Below are 15,581 nucleotides of genomic sequence, written 5' to 3'. Positions count from 1 at the left end.
ACTAGGAGTTAATTTTCTCTCCATGGATTAGATAGAATTTATCTCCACAGTTTAGTTTGTAAGTACTTTAAAAGGAGAGGATTTTTAAAAATATTTTTTTCTTTTCTCCTCAGTGGACAAAACATCTTATTCTACATTCATAATTTTAAAAACAATGGTAGGTACTACTTGGATATATAGATGTTTCTCAATAGGGAGAGTCTATGCTACATTTTCCAGAAAGAAGAGAAATTCTAATTTTACTTACACAAAGCAAAAAATGATAATGACACATAATTTGTCCATCTGCAATCATGGTTTCTGATCATTTCCTCATGATACTGAGAATGTTCCAAAAGTCTTTTCTGTACTGTACAAAAATTTACTGATTCAATATATTTTTGAATATTCACTAAGTATAACTGACTGATAATAAAAACAGTCACAGTCTGCTCTCTACCCTCAAGCAACTAATGATGTAGTAGTAGATGGGCAAGTGCAAAAGCACATTTCTATCCTTATTATATAAATGTGGATGTGCAATTGTTGTGCATGAATGAGGGAACGTATAAGCCCAGCAAAACTGGCTGTGGAAGGGGAATTTTATAAAACTTAATAGAGAGGTTGATCTTTTAGTTGTATATTGATGAATAATGAAAGGTGTGTTCATAATGAATGGCCTCTTATAAGAGAACGTGTTAGGCACTCTTGGCGGAATTGTTACTGATTTGAACCTGGAGAGATAAGCAAGATTCAAATTATGGAGACATATATGCTATGCTAAGTAAGACGTTTGAAATATTGCCTATAATGAAGTGAACCACTGAACAATTTTAAGTAGACAGTATCTTAAGTTTTTAAAAGATGTGTGCAATGGCAGATGAAAGACGGCTATGTGGATGTAAAGTTCTCTACGAGATAGGGATAGTTGTTAAAAGACTAGAATACCATTGCTAGAGTCCAGGACATAATGGTGATGGTGACATGTAGTTCTTTGGCTTGGGCACCTAGGCCAATGGTGATTTTCACTGAGGTAATGTATCTTTGGCATGAATAAGTATGCAGGAAAAGGTAACGAGTTTGAGGTAAATGTGAGATACCTGTGAATAGCCAATGATTAATTCTGATGTATGGATGTTGAATTTAGGGGTGAAGAAAGAGCTTGATAAAGTAGCATTTGAACTGACTGAACCTGATATATATAAAAAACATTGACTGAACCTGATATATGTATAAAACATATATATATTTAAGATAAAATTAAAAATAAAATGAGAAGAAAAGAGAAAAATCTATGAGACACCAAAATTTAGGTTATGATCAAAGGATGAAATCTCTCAAAAGTAAGTAAGTAAGAATGTTAAGGATAATAAAGGAAGCTAGATCAAAAACTAGGAGAAAAATCTCATGGAAGTTAAAGAAGGTTTGAAGAAAACCGTAGTCACTAATTAGAAATTTTGCAGAGAATGTGATTAATGTGACCATTGAACATGTTAATTATTCTTCACAGGAGGCTGTTAATAACTTTTATGTCTGTGATTCCAGTGTACTGGGAAGCTAAACTCTAGAACAATTGAAGAACTAATTGTGGGTAAGTAATTAAAAATACAAGTGTAGACTATCCTATCAGTTTATTTGTTTGTCAGTGGAGGCTAAGAGTTTTAGCTAAGTGGAAATATAGTGTAAGGAAAGAATATTTTTGTGATAAAAATATCTGAACATGCTTTAAGGATGTAGTGAAAAGTCATTTGAAATAACAAGCTCTGCATTAGATAAAAAATAGATAATGGGAAATTTGTGAATTTTGGATGAGAATATTGATGACAGGTGCAACAGCACAGTGGTAGGTATTACTCCCTTTGCCTTAAACATAAAGAAAAACACCTTTTTCTGAGATTGTAGGGAGGAGGTAGAATGGATAGTGATATTATGTGTGTAGGAGGACAGTGATGAAGGAATTCAACACTAATTTCCTCCTAATTCACTGGCAAATATCACTACCTGAGAGAAAAGATAATAGGGTAAAATAAAAATACTTGAGAGTAGTGGTCAAAGTTTAAAAGAGTTACTGTGGAAACTGGATAGGGAGTTGACTAGGACCATGTGAAATATTTCCTGTATGAATCTGGAGACCCAGCTGTGTATATGGATCTTGATTTCTTTTTATAAGAAACTATTGTTACAGTTGTGTGGTTTTCTCCTGCAGCTCTCAGCAGAGATGAGTGCTGGAGCAGAGGCAGCATGTGATCAGTGCTTTTGTGGACAGGAGAGGGGAAAAGATAATGGAATAATAATGTTGCCAATGACTTTAAATGAGTAGTTGCAAAGATGTGTTATGTCATCTGCTCTGGATAGGTAAGAAAAAAGTCATGGTATACAAAGGTGATTGTAGATGATACTAGGAGTAGACAAAAGCTTAGAAATTATTATTTATAATAATAGAATTATTAAAATGAAAATGATAAAATACTCGAGAGCAAGAAGTGTATGTGCTTCAAGGCAAATATTATGATGTTGGACTTTATAATTTTGAAGCTGGTATACCTTCAACTATAGCCAAGGTTCAAAATGAGGTATTGGAATTGAGTAGTAGAATTCGAGTAGAAATTAAGAACATTGGAAGATAAATTTGGTAAAAGTACCAATCATAATTTGTATATTTTACTTGATAATTAGCATAACTTTTGAAGTTGCCTTGGATGATGGTGATGGTAGAAGTGTAGATATTATGAAACACATGCAAAGTTTTCAATAAAGTATGGAAAATACACGGACAGTTGTTAGATGGTAATAGCTCCATGTCAAAAACAAAAGAAAAACACACAGCAAAGGAGTAATTAGAAAATCAAAGAAGTCATTACATCAGATTGGCTTGGCTTTAAGCCTTACCTCTACCACTTGCTGACTATAAAATCTTGGAGAAACGATAATCTTCCCTGCATCAAAAATGTATTTTAATCCATCTGCAAATTCAAGCAAATTTCTATACAAACAAAACATATTTTTTTTTAACTAGAGGTCATAAAAAGATAATGACAAAGACAAAGAAACTCTCAAATCATAAAATCAGTTTCTAATATACATTTTTCATATGGTAGCATGCATACATATATGCAAAATCTGGGAAGAAGAATATCCTTCCCTAACGAATTGCATGCAGTGACATTCACATTTATAGACTGACTAATAAGAAAATTGTACAACTAAAACATTTTGCTCATTTTCATTCTTTTTAGGACATTTTAGTCTTAAAACTTGTTATCCTATTATTCCAAGGTAAGCAGTTTATTCACTGCCTCAAATTTTAAACCAAAAGTTGAAGAGGTGTTCTACTTCTAATTGTGAAACAGTTTTTTGGAATAAGACTAACATCTCCACTGAAAATAAATCCAAAAAAAAGTAGAAGGAAACAAAGAATATAAAAGCAGAAATCAAGAAGAGGAAAAATAATAGTAATTGCCCATTAGAAAAAATAATCAAAAGCACAAGTTTGTTGATTAACCTGATTCATCATATGTAAACAATAGTTGCAATTCAGTACATTAAAAAGTTGAAAAATTAAATGTGCATCTAACTTGATGCAGAACAAATCTTTTATAAAATTCAACGTCTAATAATAATAATATTTCCACAAAATAATATTATAGAACAGAGCTCCCCTAAACTGATAAAGAATATCTACAAAAAATTTAGCAAACATCACAGTTAATTTGAAACATTGCAAGATGTGCTCTTGTTGTTGGGCATAATTAAATGACAATAATCACCTCTTTTGTTCATCAGTAGTCTGGCTATCCTAGTGTGTACAATAATAAGTGAAAAATGGTAAATCTTGGAAATGAAAAAACACAAATGTTATTAATTTACAGACTACATGCTCATGAATTTAGAATATCAAAATGATCTAGAAAATAAACTGTTATTACAAATATGTTAATATAGGAATTTTACTGGATGTGAGGAAATATAAAAAGGAACTTTCTACATATACACACCAGATTATTAGAATGTATAAGCACACACATTTTGGAGATGATGTGTCAGGAGGATTATCTACATTTTCTAAGATAGAGTATGGTTTCACATCACTTAAATGACTAATAAATCCCTAGAATTCTCTTCTTCCTAAGGAAACATTTGCTCTAACTGGTATTTACCTTGCTTGTTTAACTATAAAGGACTTTACCCAAACAGCATTTTCCTGTTGTGACCTTTTATGACAATGTGTTATTAGCAACATAGACAAGAACAGGGAGAATTTCTGCTGATCACAAATCTTACCAGGGACACTAAAAAAAAAAAAAAAAAAGACAAGCTGCCTTAAACTACAAATGACTTTTTCTGTCCCATACCTTAACATTCTCTGAGAGGCAGATCAGCATAATTAATAAGGGCCAGTGAATAACACTCACAGCTGGCATTTTTATATGCAGTTGTGAATAAGTGAAGGACTATAATCATGATATTCTCCCTACTTGCTTTTTTGTGTGTTGATATTCAATTATAGTGGTGTTTTTAAAAATTAAATGAAGAATAAACTAAAAGATAAAAGCTCAAAAAGGGTCTTTGAGATAAGAAATCTTTTCTGAGTTTAAATTCTGATTCTGCTTTTTTTGTGTGATCTCACATGAGTCTCACTTTTTCATCTGTAAAATGGAGAAAGGATAATAATAACCAGTGCACAGGGTCATTGGCTGAATTTTTAATGTTTGTAAAAAGTGCCTTGTGCAGTAACTAGTATATAAAGTGGGCTCAAAAGAAAAAGACAGTCACTGTAGTGTTGTAGTAATAGTAGTAGAAGTGGTAGTCATTATTATAAAGACCCTTGACTTCCATATATCATTGCATGTCAATGAGGATTGAAATCTCTCTCTGACTCAAAAGATGATTCAGTAAATTCAGTAGAGAGAGGGAGAGAGGGAGAGAAAGAAAGAAAAGAAAAGAAAAAAAAAAGAAAAGAAAAAAAGCAATATGCTCTTGGTTTCATTTTGATAGAGCATTTGTGTTTCATTATTTTATTTGCATATTTTAGTTTATTTTGGTTTTTTTTTTTACTAGTTGTTTTGGTATAATAAAGCATAAACCAAATGACAGTGAACCCATAAAATAAAAAAGCATCTCACTTTACTGTGGATTTAATTTGTTTAAACAATTGCTTAGTTGTCCACATGTTATAATGGCAAACAGAGGCACCTATACTCTGTGATCTCACAAATAATTTATTCTTCCCCAAAAAGCTATAGCTTTCAGTTTTCTTATTTAAGATCAAAGATTTAAAAAGATGTGATCTTCAAGATCTATTCTGTTTCTAAAATTATGTCTGTGTGTGAATAGACAATATTTAAGTAAACTCTGACAATTGTTAGAGATTAAAAATAAAGTTTAAAAAGAATATAGAAAGAAAGGCAGAGAGGAACCCAGGATAAAAAATAACTATAAGGGTTACTTTTGTTAAACAGTTTTGTGATAGTATGAGCTGCTATTCAAAGTAGTACTAGCAGTCCTAGCCAGAGCAATTTGACAAGAAAAAGAAATAAAAGCTTCCAGATCAGAAAGAAAGAAGTAAAATGACCTCTCTTTGCAGATTACATGATCATATATGCAGAAAACCCTAAAAACAACAACAACAAAAACAAAATGTTAGAAATCAGTGAACTCAGTAAGGTTGCAGGATACAAAACCAATATACAAAATCAGTGTCATTTCTATACATTAAAAATGAACTATCCAAAAATGAGATTAAGAAAACAATCTTATTTACAATAGCATCAACCATAATAAAATATTAGGAATAAACAACCAAAGAGAAAGACTTGTATACTGAAATTATAATACATTGATGAAGGAAATTAAAGAACACACAGATAAATGGAAGGACATTCTATGTTCATGAATTAGAAGAATAATATTGTTAAAATATCCATACTACCCAAAGTAATCTACAGATTCAATGCAATCTCTATCAAAATCTCAATGGCATTCTTTACAGAAATAGAAAAACTAATCCTAAAGTTTATATAGAACCACCAAAGATCCTGAATAATTAAAGCAACCTTGAGCAAGAGGAGAGCAGGAGCCATCTCACTTCCTGATTTCAAAATATACCACAAATGTAAAGTAATCAAAACAGTATAATACTGGCATAAATACAAATATATAGATAAAGGGAACCAAATAGACAGGCCAGAAGGAAATCCACACATTTACAGTCAGCTAGTCTTTGACAAGGGTGCCAAAGACACACAGTAGAGAATGTATCAATGAATAACATTGGGAAAGCTGGATATCCACATGCAGAAGAATTATACTGGACCTTTTCTCACTTCATATTTAAAAATCAACTCAAAATGGATTAAAGACTTAGACATAAGACCTGAAAACATAAAATAACCAGAAGAAAACAAAAGAAAAAGCTTATTGACATTGGTCTTGGCAATGATTTTTGGGATATGAAACTAAAAGTAAAGGCAGTAAAAGCAAAAATGGATAAGTGGAACTATATCAAACTACAAAGCTTCTGCATAACAAAGGAAATAATCAACAGAGTGAAAAGGCAATGGGAGAAAATATTTGCAAACCATGTATCTTATAAGGGGTTAATAGCCAAAATATACAAGGAACTCGTCATACAACTCAAAAGCAAAAATCAATTAACCTGATAAAAAATGGGCAAGGACCTGATTAGACATTTCTTAAGAGACGTATATACAAGTGGCCAACAGGTATATGAAAACATTCTTAACATTACTAATCACAATGAAAATGAAAATCAAAACCATGATGAGATATTAATTCCCAACTATTAGAATGGCTGTTATCAAGAAGACAAAAATAACAAGTGTTAACCAGGATGTGGAGTAAAGGAAAACCAATACTGTTGGTGGTTTGGATAGCATCCTTTTCAAAAATAACTTCAATCCATTTCTCTTTTCTGAGTAAATAGGCTAATGACAACTTTGCCTTACATGTAATGACATGAGTGAAATGGTATATCAATGCTCTGCTCTATTTGAAATGCTACAGAAAATTGGGGGAGGGGAAATAAATATAACCCACATATAGTTGTTGTTGTTGTTGTTTTTCCATTGGCTTTTGGTTTTGGTTTTGCACCTACATAAAATATTCACACTATTGTCTCTAGAGAAGCAAAGCACTACAATTACATAATACCATCCACTTAAAGGTATCTAAGTAGTAGGCCAATGTAAATGCAGATTTTTTTGAGTACTTACTAAAGTTGCTGTCTTTTTCATAAACAAAAAAACACTAAGGAGAGAAACATGTTTTGTTCAATATTACAATTTATCCTTTAACAACATGGGTTTGAACTGTGTGGGTCCACTTATACTCAAATCTTTTGCAATAAATGCATACTACAGTACTACACAATCTGAGGTTGGTTGAACCTATGGTTGCAGAACCATGGATATGGGGGGCTAACTGTAAAGTTATACACAGATTTTCAGCTGTAAAGAGCTTGGACGCCCCTAACCCCTGCATTGCTCAAGGGTCAACTGTATATCAAACAATTTGAGTTTGACATTGTTCAAATAAAGATGACTCATTGGGGCTTGACTTCTCTTGCTTTGCTTGGAGCCCTGAGACTACATTTGTGACTAGCCTGAGCAAGACTGCTGGAAGACTAGACGTCACATAGAGGAGAACCAAGGCACTCCTGCTAAAAGTCAGGTAACTACCAAATGAGACCATCCTATATCGTATAGCCACTTTCCCATCTTATTTAATTCCCATCTTATTTAATTTCATGCTTCCTCCACAGTTGTCTAATTGTTCTTTAATGATCTTAGAATTTTTGTCTCAATAAGCTTGCTAGGAGAAAACTCTATATTTGTATAAACCTTTGTATGAGCTGGGAGGGAAAACTCCTATATCCAGTTTAGCATGTTAGAAAGACCCATTTCTTTCTTTTTTTTTTTTTTTTTCTTGTTCTATCACAAAATAAGTTAGGTGGAAATAAAACATTTGTCGACACTTACATGCAATTAATGATTTTTTTGTCCTATACTTTAATTAAATTCTACTTAAGTCCATTCTTTAGGCAATAAAACCATGTAGAGATTCTTACTTTTTTTCAAATTTATTTCTCATAAAACAGACTCAATATTATTTGTTTCCCGTGAAAATAAGAGAAACAGTGACCCTACTTGCAAATTTACTCGTAGACTAATTTGCCTATCCATATTTTGTGGGATTGAAATTATGACCACTTTCAAAGCTACAGATATATGGATCCCCTACTTTTGTTTTTTCTTATATGGGTAGTGAAATATTATGGGTTATGAGAATAAAACCTCAAATAAAAGCTCAAATAATTTAAAATACTATTCTAAAGTTGAAAATTAAGTTCCACTTGATTTCATTTTTATCATCTGAGTTTTATAATGGAATTACATGTATTTTTTGTTTATTTACACAGTCAAATAATATTTATAAAATGGACATCATTTAAGCTTGTACTTCTTTGAAATTCAATTTATTGTATTGCTTTTTAACAAAAAAAATGTGCAAGTAGAATGGCCATAGGGAAACATGGTTTTAATAATAATAATAACCATAATAATAATATTATTGTGTGCAGGTACTGTGCTATTTTCCATGAATTAATTACTTTAACTTACTTTAATTGAGAATAATTCCAAGTTTTTCTCATGAGGAAACTGAGGCAAATATGTCTACATAGAGTAAGGACTATAGATTATATTGGAGTTCAAGTAATCTAATTTCAGCTATTTTCTTCTTTGTCATTATTTTCTGATTACCATGTACTAAACAACTACAAACTTGAAATCAGAAAGACGTGTGACTTGATAATCAATAGTACTGACAAATTTGGGCTGAGCCACTGCACTTTCTGTAGCTGTCACTTCTTGAAAAAAAATTTTTTTGAAAAGCATCTTGGCATAAATAGCAGAATAATATATGGGTGTAAGCAAGAGTAAGTTAATTATCTCTTACTGAATTCAGACTACTAACATTCTCTCATTGATGCCACATCCCAACTAAATAATTTATTAGACACCCTGGTTATGCTCTAGATAAACAGAACCTACATACTTTCTTCTCCTACTTCCTATTTTTATTGAGAAACCATTTTATGCTATGTATTGTTAAGTGTATAGAAACAGAGTCTATATTCCATTGGTAGAGCAAACTTTCTGGTTGGATACAGAACAGATATTTTCTTTCTTTTCTTTTCCCAGAAAAAACTCAATTAGGCCAGTTATGTCATGGCTATATTTGTCTAAAATATCAGTGTGTTTATATGAACATATAGAAATTACTAGAGAACATCAAGGTAATATATTGAGGAAGTAAAAATAATTAAATAGAAATGTGAACAGAAATTTATGTATCATTTCTTTGTTAAAGTATCATCTGATTCTTTTTTACTGGTTCTCTCTTTACTTGAATTTCTTTTTGTGCATACAAAATTTTATGAAGCCTGCTTGGACAAATCAAGTGTTTTGTAGGCCTAAATAATTATATATGAAATAAGTTTACTCTGAATATTTCTCTAACTTATGTCACTTCTGTTATTTCTGTTCTTGAAATTTTCCTGTCTGTGGCATTATTCTTTCTTATATTTACTGTTACTTTTCTAATTCCTTCCATTTATTAATTTACCTCTGTCATTCTACCTACCAAAATTGTCAGTGAACAATTTGTTCCCTTTTCCCTATAATAACTCCATCACTCCATAATCAATCTTTACAAATTCAATAATTACATTTATCCTAAAAATTATATGCTATGACCAATTCCCTTGCTGAAAATCTAAATATATTGTATATTCATGAGATATTGTTTTCATTCTCACATCAAACTCCATATGTTTAAAGCTGTGCCCATTATCTCTTACTCCAAACTGACTCCCCTTCTTCGCCACATATTTTTTGTCAATGATACTATGATTAACCTATTCCCCAAGCTAACCATTTTTGGAATATATATGTTTGATTCCTTCTCCATTTCATCACTTTTATGATGATAATCTAGGCAATAGACTACTGAAAGGCACTAGGCAGGTTTCTAGATCAAAGTTAGCCATAGTTAGCTTGTTGATGTTGATAAATCAGTTAACATTATAGCTCCTAAGTTTATTATATCTGAAATAATGGCAGTAGACTAGCTGCTCTTCAAAGAGCTGACATTACTTACATTTTCACTCTTTAATACTATATTTTAATAAAAATAATTTCTTAGTTTTTATCTAGTTCAGTTTATCAATGTTCTTCTTTATGGTTAGTATTTGTGTGTGTCGGTGTGTGCTATTTAAATAATATTTATCCATCCCAAGGTAGATGGGATGTATGCCTAGAGTTTCTGCTCAATATATATGCCTCACCAAAATGGGAAAGATATACTACTAGGTTTACTTCTAGTAGTTTCTAGAAGATTTAAATCCATTTAGGAAGATAAATAAATAAATAAGTAAATAAATCCATTTAGGATAGGTTTTTATGTATGGAACATGAACTAGGGATCAAGATTTATTTTTAATAATTATTTAATTAAATATTTTTATTTAAAACACTCTGATCTCTCCATTGTACTCCAATGATGATTTGCTATAAATTCAGTCTGTTCTATTGGTCTCTTTTCTACCCTTTGCCAGTAGCACGTTGTCATAATCTTTCTAGTCTTACACAAATTTAGCTAATAGAAGTCTTCCAACTTTGTCTTTCTTTAGGATTGTTTTGACTATTCTTAGTTCTTAGTCCTTTGACTTTACATATTCATTTTAAGACCAGTGTTTAAAATTTAAAAAACAGACAAAAATAAACAAACAAACAAAAACCCTGCACAATTCCTGGTAGGATTTCATTGAATCTGTGGTAAATTTTGGGAAAATTGACATCTTAATAATACTGAAACTTCCATTAAATTATATGGTATAAACCTTCATCTTTTCAAATATTTTTAGTTGTTTTTAGTAATATTTTGTAAATGAGACATCTTGCATATTTTTCATTAATTTTGCTTCATACTTCTCTCACTACTATCCACAAACTTATGCAGGATCGCCTTTTCCCAGTCTTGGGTCATATCAGGCAGATCTTCTACACCTTTTTCCATTGGTTTTGAAATATTATAACAGATTTATTTTCCAGTATTAAAAATTTAATATTATTTAAATTAAATCATCCATTTCAAAGCATTTTCTTTTGGCCTAAATTCCGGACTGACTCTTGGTTTCAAAGTCCTCTAGTAAAGAAGAAAGTTTCCCTCTTTTCTTTCAATATCCTTAATCTAGACCCTCTTTTCTTAACTATTCCTTGATGTACACATTATACCCCTTAATTGAACTCTTGGAACTCTCACTCTGCTTTTGACCAGATTCTATAACCTTAGGTTCCTTACTTCATCAGCCAGACCTGTTTGGTGGTATATTTTCCAGATAACTTCAGCCTGGCTACCTTCTTCATTGTGCATATGGTTTACCTAAAAGAATTACAATCTGGAAGAGGAAACCATACTCGTTCATGTACTCATTTCCTTCCATGCCATTGAAAGCTGATCAGCTAGCCCATCCCTTCTGAATTTTCCTGGAGAGAGCCAGACACCAGTTTCTAAGCCTCCCAAATTTCGAGGACATATGCCAGTTTTATTAATAATTCTCTTATGCTCCATGCAAGGAGCAGCTTGGAGTCAATATAAGGGTTTCTGAAGCTTATCAAGCATTGACCCAGGGATAATATGCAGATCTTCCCTCTTGGAGATCACCACTCCCAAAATCTCAAGGAGTTCTCTTGATGCCATCTCACTTAGCTTAGAGGTAGAGGTGAGTTCCAGAATGGAAAGGGAAAGAAAAATGTTTAGCATTCTCTATTCACATAAATCAATAAATAGGCCTCCTATTAGCTCTTTAGCCTTCTCTCATATGGACTAGATTTGGGTGTTTATTGCTTAACCAGTTTGTCTGCCTTTTAGCATGTCTTGCATAGAGGTTGCTAGCAAATTCTTGTTAGATAAAATATAAAAATTCCCACTTAATATCATGTTGTGTAGCAAAATGCCTAGCTCACATTAAATGTTCAATAAATGTAGATGCAATAATCATATTATTAGCACTTGGAGCTAAAAAAGTAATGATGTGTATTAGAAAGAAGATGGAATTTAAATTATTTTTACTTATAGATCTAGATCCTTGATCTTGGTCAAGTCAGTAAACTTCTGCTTGTCTCAGTTTATAGATATAAATACACACACATCATGCATAACTTGTGCAGTAAACTCTGAGCTCCCTTCCACCTAGAATGACCTATAATTCTACCCACTATTCAATCAATACAAAATAATTGTTGAGTTTAATTTACTATATGCTCAAACATAAATGTAAAAAGAGCTTTATTTTAGTCTTCATCATCTCAAATAGGGATATACTCACCACAGATGAATGCAGATTCAAATCCCATGAAGATGATAATATACTAAGGGAATCTCAAGCATATTAATTCATCTCCTTTAGGTGTAGGTTTGTTGGGCATAGAGAACCCACTTAGATACACACCATAGAATAATTTACTTAACTTTGATTACATACCAAGCCTGGAATGTTTTATTCTAAGACTTGGATATTGCTCTTTGGAGTTCCACAGTTAAAGGGGAATGTCATATTAGGAGTTAAGAGACCAAAAACACTTGAAATGAAATGAGATAAGCCACATTTCCACCTTTGTCTTATTTAAATTAAAGGGTTTCATACATCTTCTCACAATATTTCATAAGCATTAAACCTTGACAATAGTTGGGCTCTACATCCTTTGAAGTGAGAGATAAAGCCGAAAGCTGAAATCCATTAACCCAAGCCACTTGCATTTCTAAAAAGCAACACAATTAGTATTTCCCTAGGATGGCTGATCAAATGGAACCAAGTTGCTGAATCTATTAAACGTGCAGGCCTGAATTGTATATAGCCACATGTTCACTCTACAAAAGGTGTCAGGTATTATGTTTTTAGATCCTGGATTTTGATATAACCCAAAGGGAAAAGCCCGTATCTCTGTGTGACTCAATGTCACTTCTGAAAAAGTCATCTGTCTTTTTATTGTGCATATAAATTTAGGGCATTACTAGGAAGCACGATCATATTTTCTTTAATGTAAGATGAAATATTTTCCAGAGTAGGACAGTAATTCAAATAAAACCCAAGAAATAATGCATCTGTGTCCATCTCTCTAAGAAATGTATAGTCCCACATACCACTAAAAAAAAAATCTCTGGTCCATTTAAATGATCTGTTCAAAGAAAGTTTACCCAAATAAAAATCAGACTTCTGTTTAACAAAAATTCTCTCAAAACCAAAATCAAAATACCATGAGATACACTTCCTATTAAAATTTAATATAAAATTCCAGACAAACCACTCTTATTTTTATTCGAAGTGTCATAATGTTAACATAAGAATTGAATTTGAGACACAATTTAAACATTAAAAAAAGTCTCAGCTTTCAAAAGTCCTAGGAGAAGGAGGCCTTGTGGTGACCTCATTATTCGGTTTTAAATTTAGCAAAGGAAGAACTGACAGAGTAACAGGGACTATGGACAGAGGTGGCAGCAGTGGAAAGCAGAGCCTTTTGGAAAGAATAGACTCTGTCCTCACAGTGAAGAGCTCAAAAGTATAGGGCCATAGCTGAAACTTGGAGAAATCCAGGGGTTTTGTATATTTTGTCCAGAAATAAGAGCATCCACAATTTTTCTTCTGGTCCCTTAGAGAGATTTTTTTTTAAATGTATCCAATTTATACATGCTGATTACAATGAAATGAGAGAAATTTGTTAAAAGAAGGAAAAGACACATTTTTAAAACAAACTTGGTTCAATTTATGTCATTGGAGTACTTTAAAAAATTTTATTAGTTTTAAATTTGAAAATAGTATATGATATAAAAAACATCCAGATGAAAAGAAAAATTAGTATATGACTTTGATATTTTTGTAAAAATCCAAATTGATATGCTGTCTTCATACTTAAACACTTTTTAAAAAAGGTTATTCCCCCCAAATTACTCTTGGAAGAGCATAATGTATACCACTCTATTTTACCAATGTAAAACCTAACACTCAGAGTATTTAAATGATTTCATTTTAAAAATTGTTGGACAAAGACCATAACTAGGGTCTTCTTACAGATCTTATCAAATTTAATAGGCATTGCTATCTTCTTCTCGTATGGACTTATTCATCATGGAATCAAAGTTAAATATTTATAGTTATATGTCTGCACACAAACTGCTTCTTGGGCTTGGCTGCATTAAAACATAGAATTTTTCTCTTCAGAGTTTGCATTAAAGTTGAAACTGATAACCAATTGCATCTAAGAATTTTAGGGAGATAATGGATATACATTAGAACTTCAGAACATAAAATGTAATATCTATATGTAAAGCAAAGTGCTGCAGGTTTCTGGAAATTAGCTGTTGTGCATCTTATGTATTTATTTTTTTTACTATAGCCGTGCATGCAGGAGGAGTGGTTACTTGTCAATATGCCCCCTCAACACAGCACCATGCTGGATACATAGTATATACTTAATAATATTCCTCAGTGAAATAAATATGAATACATGAATGAAATGGTTTGCCAATGACATGCCTTCTAAAGTGTTTTCATTTTTCCCCACACTATCAGGGGGAATAAAAAAAGAAGTGATTAAAAATTAAAAGATTATAACCATCCAAATGAAGGGCAGCCAATATCTGGAACTGACTTTACATGAAGGTGTTCATGAAGTGGTTTCATAGAAAAATTCTGAAGTGTATGTAGTAGCCAGTAGAAATGTTGCATCCTTTAAAAAAAAACAATGTAACAAAGAAACTTTAGATTTTCTTAAATGGGAAAAATTATTTCTGGTTATAGGTAATCTCAAAGCTACTTGTTACCTGATTAAAATAAAATATAGTTGGTCCACTCCAGCACAAATCAGACAATATTGAAAAGTCAGATGACAAATTAGAGAGCATGTTGGATAGTAGCATCAATTCTTGTTAACTAGATGCAATTCAGCATTTTTGCAAAAAAAAAAAAAATTGAAAACAAAATTATTTAAATTTAGCATTTTATAAATCTGTGCAAATTAGAATAGCAATATGTAGACCTAAAAAGTATTAAAATAACAGAATACTCTACAGACATGAAAACTGAGAATTCTTTGAAAGTGATATTATGAATCTAAATACAAAGAATTTATCATCACAGCATAGATTCCTTACAACATCCTCAGAAAGAATCAATGAAAACAAAGAAAAATAAATTCATCTGGCTAAGACTCCTATTAGTTCCAAATTTGAGGAAATATTGTATGTTACCACCAACACCATGAAGTAGGAGATCCGAAAAAATAAGTGAACTTTAAGACAAAAATATCACTGGAGATAAAGGACATTTTAGAATGTGAAAGGGTCAATTTTTATAAGGAAGGTATAAAACTTATAAATATATGTGCACCTAACAAAAGAGACCCAAAATATATGAAACAAAACCTGGTAGAATAGATTGGAGTTATAGGCAATTCAACAATAGTACTAAAAGACACTAATAATTCCCTCCCAAAAATGAGTGGAAGCGAGCAGACAAAAAAAAA

Source organism: Balaenoptera musculus, chromosome 9, assembly GCF_009873245.2.
Source record: "Balaenoptera musculus isolate JJ_BM4_2016_0621 chromosome 9, mBalMus1.pri.v3, whole genome shotgun sequence".
NCBI classification, from domain to species: domain Eukaryota; kingdom Metazoa; phylum Chordata; class Mammalia; order Artiodactyla; family Balaenopteridae; genus Balaenoptera; species Balaenoptera musculus.
The sequence above is the reverse complement of the archived record's forward strand: the minus strand, read 5'-3'. Positions refer to the sequence as shown.